Source organism: Tachyglossus aculeatus, chromosome 4 (assembly GCF_015852505.1).
Source record: "Tachyglossus aculeatus isolate mTacAcu1 chromosome 4, mTacAcu1.pri, whole genome shotgun sequence".
Classification (NCBI taxonomy): domain Eukaryota; kingdom Metazoa; phylum Chordata; class Mammalia; order Monotremata; family Tachyglossidae; genus Tachyglossus; species Tachyglossus aculeatus.
This window is the reverse complement of record NC_052069.1, coordinates 103916515-103924828: the sequence shown is the minus strand read 5'-3', so window position 1 is coordinate 103924828 and position 8314 is coordinate 103916515.

Here is an 8314-nt window from a genome sequence, read left to right as displayed (position 1 = left end):
TTAGCTGGGTTTGGGGTTAGGATGGGTGGAGGTGGCAGATCACAGTTCAGCCCCAGAAGCCTCCCTCACCCTCCTGCCACCTTCCTTCTCCCCTTCTCCCCCCTGCCCTCCTACCACACACTTCCGCTGGGATCCTCCCCCTGGCCTGGAATGCCCTCCCTCCCCACATCCATGTCTACCTGTATATATGTATACCTGTGTATATGTATATATGTTTGTACATATTTGTTACTCTATTTTTATTTATTTTACTTGTACATATCCCTTTTATACTGTGACCCCACTGTTGGGTAGGGACTGTCTCTATGTGTTGCCAATTTGTATTTCCCAAGCGCTTAGTACAGTGCTCTGCACATAGTAAGCGCTCAATAAATACGATTGATGATGATGCAGCAAAACCTTTCCAGTGACGCCCTTTACTTACACAGCAAGATGGGGGAAACAAATCAAGCCAAACCCCGAGTTGTACAGTGAAACTTTTATTCTCATCGTTTAAAGGAAATGCAAGACTGAGAAAGCAGCAGTGGCGAGTTACATTCTCCGGCCGATAACGTGCCGTGACAGGGCAGGCGGCGCGGCACCAATGATCTGAGCAGCTCGCCGCCGTCTCAGAGTACACAGACCACAACAACAAGAAGCAGGGTGAAGTCAAGCAGCAGGTACAGCACCTCGTTGGAGAAGGCCAGTTAATGTACAAATAACAACATTGGAGGAGGGGACCCCCCAGCTCCCGGCGCGCCGTTCGGGAATGAACCGATTTTAAAAGTCACCGTGCGGCCGCCTCCCCTCGAGTTAAAATACAATTCTACTCGTCATTAAGGTTACACTTGTTTTTACAGTATACACATTGCTAGTAATTATTGCCAGAAGACTTTCTACTGCAAATTACAGTATTTACAAGATTATAGTTAAACAAAAGGTTTTTTTTTTCTTCTACAGATTGTGATGACTGACTGCAGCCCACAGACGGTGACGGATTAAGTACTTTTGAGAAGCAGCCTTCGATTAGACCCCGGCGGTTCCTCCCAAGTCTCTAGCTGCAGTTATTACATTATGATTCTAAAGGTGAGTGCTCATTTAGATGGTTTTCCGAGTTTCAGCGCAAGTTACCCAAACTACCGGAAGGGTTAAGAGAGAATGAGGCGGGAGCGTCTGATCCTTCTGACCTTGACTGGCTGTGGCTTAGTGCAGATGGAAAGCTCTGGACCAGGGGAGGGGCTGGGGGACTGGGAGAAACCCAAAAGTCCCCTGGTTGCAAGGCCAGTTGGCCCTCCCTCCCTCCAATAAGGCTAGGGCTTGTCCAGGACTTCCTCTGCAGCATAGCTGCTGGACCTGGGATTTTCAGTTGTTGATGCAGCTGCCTACAAAGTCACGCGTCCGGGGAGAGGGGGACGGAGGCAGAATTCCCTCGCCCTCTGGGGCAGAAGGGGACTTTTCTACTTTCTCGAGCCCGACTGTCATTGGCGGTGCACTACAGACAGACACGGGGACTCCTCCGTGCTCGCTGATGCCCCTCCCGCCCCCCACCCACCACCACCCACTCCCAAGCTTGCGATCCCCGTGCCCGCTCAGTGCCAACGTACTACTGGGCCCCCAGCACCCCGCCGCCGCCCTGGACCCAAGCAACTCCGCTTCCGATTCCAGCCCGGCCAGCCCCTGCCAAACCAGAATGGATTTCTCTATTCTCCCGTGAGCCCTGAGCTTCCTTATTAAATACTGCTCTCTTCTTTTTCATGGCATTAATTAAGGGCTCACTAGGGGTAGATATGCAAGATAATGAGATCATCTGGACCTTGTTTTGCCTCCCTCTTTCCAAAGTGCCTTGAATTGGGTCTTGCTTTTTAAAGCCGTAGGGCCTAGGGAAGCTGAAACAACCCGGAGGGAGCCCGGCTAGCCACAAAAGAAGGCTCTCCCTGCCAGGGCCGGTCATTAAGGCGCAAGGGGCTGCGTGATGGCCAACCGGCTACTGCCTGCGGACCGCACGGTCCTGCTTGTCGCAGTGATGGCGTGCCCCCCGCCCCAAGCCTGTGTCTTCAACTAGAGTACGGGCTCCCGGAAACCCCAGCGGGGCTCACTCCCTCCGTTAATTATGGAGCCAGAAACAAGGAGCCTGAAGCCGGGGGGGTCCCTGTTGGCTTCATATCAGAAAACTCCTTACCAGGGAGCCTCCCTTCAGAGCCTGGGGAGGGCATGACGGCCCAGGGCTTCCTGAGGGTTAAGGGGAGGCATCAGTCACCCTTTCCTTTGAGAAACAATGGTCATCCCCGTCTCTACAATTCCCTGGGTCAATCAATACCCTATGGCTACCCCAAGCCCCCGCTGTGGAAATTTAAAAACATGTGTGGCAGGTGCTTTCGTGTTTTCTGGTATGTGGTTGAAAGCAAGGCCTGTCTCCATGCCAGTGGAGGCAGAGGGGAGATGGCGGGCAGGGCCTCGTTTCAAGCCCAGTTTCCTGGTCAACCATTTTCACCGGGGCTTCGGGCAGATTCGTCTATCTTTTTTAAAGAAAGGACTAGCGATCTGGGCTCCACCTTGAGTCACGCTACCCCCTCGCGACAACAAAATATCTCGTTGAGCTTTAAGTGCTGATTGTCCAGAGTCTGAAGCTAAGTGTAAAGATTCGGGACAGAGAGGCTCCCAGCCTGGAAAGGATTGACTGCAGAATAGGGATAGACGATTCCATCAGAGCCGGGTTGTATTAATGTGAAAGCCAGCTTTCCTCTCGGGGGCACATTAACCCGAGGCAGAGAAGGTTGAGGGATAAGTCGATGATTTTGGTGTCCAAGTCTCGAAGGAGGGGCTCTACCCTCTCCAGTCAATACGCCGAGAATGGAGAGGTTAAGTTGGGCCCAGGGTTAATCTGTGTGGAGTTGGCTTCGGGTTTCTAGAAAAACTAATTTTAGGATTAGATCCTGGGCCAGCAGTCAACATTGGTTTCAGTTATTTATGCCATGTATAAAAAGTGACAGCAATTATACTTTGAATTGCCTTCTAATGATGTAGGTTGATATTCTGCCTCATCTTTCAGACAAAGGGCATGTTTTATGAGCTGCAATTAAGCAATTAAGATATGCCCTGCTTAAGAAACAGGGGTCATTTTCCATCAATAAAAAATAATGGCCATTCGAGGTGAAAGCTAATAATACGTTCAATTCTGACCCGTGCCCTTTCTAATTAACCAGGATCCAGGTTAAAAATATGATGGACCCAAAGAGGATGTTTAAATTCTAACAAAATGGGTGGAGGCCTAAGTGAAGGCAGAGCTACTTTACCTATACCTTCAGGGGTTTTCTAAGTGGCTGAAGGAACCCCACCTTTGAAGATGGCCTCATTGCTCTGATTCAGGGCTCCCCTGACTGGAGGCAGAGGGATGGACAAGGAGACCTCAGTGACCTTTCCTATCGGATTCGCTAGGGTGATAATGAAATTGTGTCCCACCTTGGGTCATCCGGGCTGACTACGGCTCTTTTGGCTGTGGCTTTCACTTGCAGCGTCCTAGAGCTGCTCCGGTGTGTTCATAACTTGACCTCTTACAAGTGTCCTCCCACCACCATCTTCTCCCCTCCCACTTGCACAGCCAGAGTGATCCTGGATGGGTGAGAAGATGGAAGTGGGGGGCTTGGGGAAGGGGAAGGCAGAGCTACTGTCCCCATCAAACAACTGGAAAACTGAGGCTGGTTCTGTGTGGCCCGAGGGACCGGGCCCACTGCTCATCCCCGGGCCGCGGGTGCCCAATGGAAAAGATTCAGGCCCCAGTTGCCATTTCAAATCACCGATTTCAAAATCACCAACCAATTCACAGCAATTAGGATGATTTACAATCAAACTGCAAGTCACCCAGCACCAGATTTACGGAAACTTCTTCCCTTTTCTAATGTGGACTGTGTTCTGGGTCTTCATTAAATATTGATTTAAGGGGGATATTAAGATTTACGTAACCAATTTCCCTGGGTGCTGGGGAGTTTAAACTAATTAGTTTCAAAAGAGGAAAGCTTGCTTTCCAAGATATTGTGGGCAGTGACTCATTTCGGCATTTGAGAGAGGACCTTGCTTTCGAAGCAACCCCTTTCAACCATCCGCCCTGGCTAATCGTATCCCGCAGGCAGAGGCAGAAACGCCACCAGCCCGGTTAACTGGGGAGCCATTTCAATCCCTCGTCGATCCTGGAGGCCAAATTGGGTTTTTGTCAGAGCTGTTTCCTTTATCTTGCAGGCATCGCTGGGTGAAAGCAACCCCCGGGGGCTAGAAAGAGCCAGGAGGCTGCCCCATGTTCAATTAGGCGGTGAAGGGTACAGGCATACACTGGCCCAGGAGCTGTTGGGCTTAATACAGGGACCCCTACCAGCCTGCACCCCAGAGCCTCGAGCTCAGCAGGGGGTAAAAGTCACTGGAGTTGCCATTTCCCTTCCTCTCTCCCCTTCTCTGCCGCCGGTGGCCGGCACCCATAGAAAGGTGCGGAGGACAGAGGGTGTTCACAACACCCAGCCCTGGATGAGAGAGCCACGGCCATGCGCGGCTCAAAGGACAGCCATCCTAGTTGGAAGATCTGATAGCCACAGAAGAGGAAAAGCTATCAGTTATTATTACTACTACTACTAATAATAATGATAATGATGATGATGAGTAGGGTATGTGTTAAGGACATTCAATTCTCATTGGATTTTCGCCACCTGAAACTTCATTCATCAAAGAGTCGCTGGCTCCAGAGAGCACATTGACAACCCTGGACTCTGAGCTGGTATCACCATGGACGCCCTGATCCAAATTTGTTTGGGAAATTGGGTGGAAACTGACATTTGATTGTCCCCTCGCCTAGGTGGATAAACTGATCGTGCCCGTGAACAGGGAAGCAGGCCAGAGCCCCAGATTCCGGCTTCATTTTTCTTTCCAGACTGAGCCTCGGGCGGGCAAATCCAGTGAGGGGCAGTCAGAGCTTTCTGATGCCTGCAACCCAGGAGCTGCCCCCTTTCTCAGGTGGTGCGGGCATAGTGGCACCTGACAGCTCCTAGTACTCCGGGGAAAAAAATAAGTTGGGTGGGTCCCACCTCAGGGACCAGAGGAAAAGAAGGGCTGGCGTTTCGGCCCAGTCGCTGGGTTTCTCTGCTGCGTATGTGTCCATGCAGTACACATTCTGGATACAAACTGGCCAAGTCACTGACAGCCAAGGGCCACTCGCCTTACCTACATCTTCAGTTCCAAAGTCTCCACCCAGATGCTATTCTAAAACTGGAGAAATTCTTGGACGAGCTCTCCCGCCCCTGCCAGCATCTCCCTCTCCCAGATGATTCAGAAAGACGTGGGCTTCCTTCCAACCCATTCCCCAGACTCTAATCTCATCTACAACTCCCACTTGTGAAGGCAAAAGGCCTCAGCTAAAGTGCAGCGTAGCTCCATCAAGCCTTTACCTGGGCTTTTCCCACAACTCCGGCCAGTGATAAGAGCCCACTGTTGGGTAGGGACTGTCTCTATATGTTGCCAACTTGTACTTCCCAAGCGCTTAGTACAGTGCTCTGCACACAGTAAGTGCTCAATAAATACGATTGATTGATTGATTGATTGATTCCCTCCACTCCCTCCTCACTCTAGAGTGCTGGGCGGGGCCCAAGAAGAATCACCGCCCAGCCCAAGCCATCAAGTCATGGGCTTTATGGAGCATCCACTCCCGATATGCCCAGCACGACACTAAGGGCTTGGGAGAATTCAACAGAAATTAATAGGCACGATCCTTGACCCTCAAGGAATTTATCATCTAGTTAGCCGAAGGTGGGACACTCTGAATCTGGGTCCCTTCATTTTGGGGGGTACAATGTCAGGCCCCTTTAGTGGGCATGGCCAGTTCCCCGCGTGGCTTCTAGGAGTGCCAGAAGTTCATTCTTTTCACCTCCCATCTCCTATTTATCACTGCACTGAAATACAGCATTCAGTGATAAACAAGCTCAGTGAATTGCAACAGAGATCAGGGGCAGCAATCAGACATCGTTCATGGCAGAACTTTGAGGATGGATTTTAAGGTCAATCACAGCTTGTTCTGCCAAACATGCCCTTGCCAGGGTTGGAGGCAGACTATTGGATAGAGTGGACCAAGTAATGTTTGACCAAATAATGGCACTTCTAAAAACGTTTTTCTCACCTTGGGGCTCTCTTCCCAGCCAATGCTGGAAGGAGGACTGCTCCCTAAAATAGAGAGGGATTGATTTACCCAACCAAGATGATAGATTCTCTTCCTACCACTTCCCAATTAACTTTCTCCCCAGTCATATCTTCCCAATTACCACCTCAGCACTTCTGGGTCACCTAGAACTTCTGGATTTACATGCACCCTTGGCACTTCCGACCATATCAATTTACACACCCTATTGAGCACTCACCTACAGCTTCAATTCCCTTCTATTTCTAAATCGCTCTGTGTCCATCTTCCCCCTAGATGATTGGGTCTATTCATTGCCTACAGCATACCCTCAATGAAATACATTGGATTGATTATCTTTCAGTTTCCCAGAACTCTACACTCCCCATCTCTGAAAAAAAAAAAGAGAAAGGAGGAAGATGGCATAGAGGTGCGGGTGGGAGGAAGGGAGGCAGGCAGGAAAGACTAGGGAGGGAGAAGTCACCTAAAACCGACTCCCACAACCCTACAGTATTTGGAAATGAAAGAAGCATGCCCTGATTTTAGTCAGAATTATTGCCGCTCATTAACCTCATCTAAGCAAATCCTCCAAAGCAATATGCCAGGCATCCCCCGGCCTCAACTAAATGAGTAAACCCATCTCTAGCCGGGCATGGCACTGCCGCCCAGGAAAAGGCTCCACTCCATGGCATTCTGCAGAGAACTTCATCGCCCCAGGATGTCGAGTTGAGCTCCATCTCTCCTCAGTGGACAGGGCCACCCAAAGATACAATTTCAAAAGAATCAACTTCTAGTCTGGCGGACACCATTTATCCGGCCCCCTGCGTAGGGGATCGGAGGTCTGCCAGAGTTATGAAGGCTTAGCCCACCCGGTAGGCAGCACAGGAGACTCAGACTGGCTACCCTTACCATGCATACGAATACACATCAGCCACAGATAGCTGAGGATTAAGAGTCAAAATGTCAGTGAAGCCCAAAGCTTCACTATTGAGGAAACACCGTGCTCTCCTCTGGGAGTTGCTTTGAAATATCTGTAATAGAATTTCCACTTTATTACAGCGATTGGTTACACTACAAATGAGATGACCTGCCACAATATCACTGACAAATGAATTCAGCAGACAGGGAACAGACAAACTGGCTGCGTTCACATACCCGGCCCTTGGCCCAACGTAAACCTGTCTTGTTCCCTTTCGAGAAGCTCCACGTCCTGTGGACAAAAGTTCTGAAATGGGTGGATTTAGCGCTCAACATAATGCCCATTGGCATCCACAGTGGTACTTATGTACTGGATTGTGATTTCCAGGTGTGTGGAATAGAGGCAAGGAGGAAAGGGCCCAGAGAGGTTGTTCATCCTCTGAGGCTACATTATGACAGCAGAGGTGAAACAAAAGGACAACTCTCCCAACGGTGAGGCTAGGCCGCTAGAACGAAGAGCTGGGAGAAACCAGTCTCCTCGTCTTTTCAATTTACCCTCACTCCCTTGGGGAGTTCATCCGTTCCCCACAGATTATCACTATCACCGCTGTAGGGATGACATCCAAATCTACACTGCCAATTATGACCTCTGACTTTCTCTGCAATCTCACATTTCCTTCTGCCTCCAGGATGGCTCTCCACAGTTGTGCCGCCCGTACCTCAAACTCACGTCTAAAGTTCAACTCATCTTCCTTCCCAAATCCTTCCTTCTCGTCCACCTAACTTGCCCATCCCAGTTGACCACACTCTCTCCGCCTTCCCCATCCTTCAAGCCTTTAACCATGGCATTACTTTTGCTTCCTCTCTTTGAACCCCACATTTAGTTTGCCAACAAATCCTGTCAGTTCTTGTCCCACAATGTTTCCACAATCTGCCCCTTCCTCTGTAGCCAAATGGCCGACACAGTGCCAAGTCCCAGGTTGATTACTGCATCAGCCTCCTCACAGGTCTCACTCTACTGCTTGGATCATTTTTCTAAAACATTGCTCTACACACATCTCCCTACTCCTCAAAAACCTCCAGTGGTTTTCTTGGCCTATTCTGCATCAAGCAGAAACTTCTGATCACTGACTTGAAAACACTCCAGCAGCCCTTCCTTTCCTTCTTAGCCATCCTTTTCTCCCACTACACCCCGGCTCACACTCATCTTTCCTCAAGTTAACCTTCTCACTAAGCCTTGCTTTCATCACTCCTGCTGCCAACCGCTTC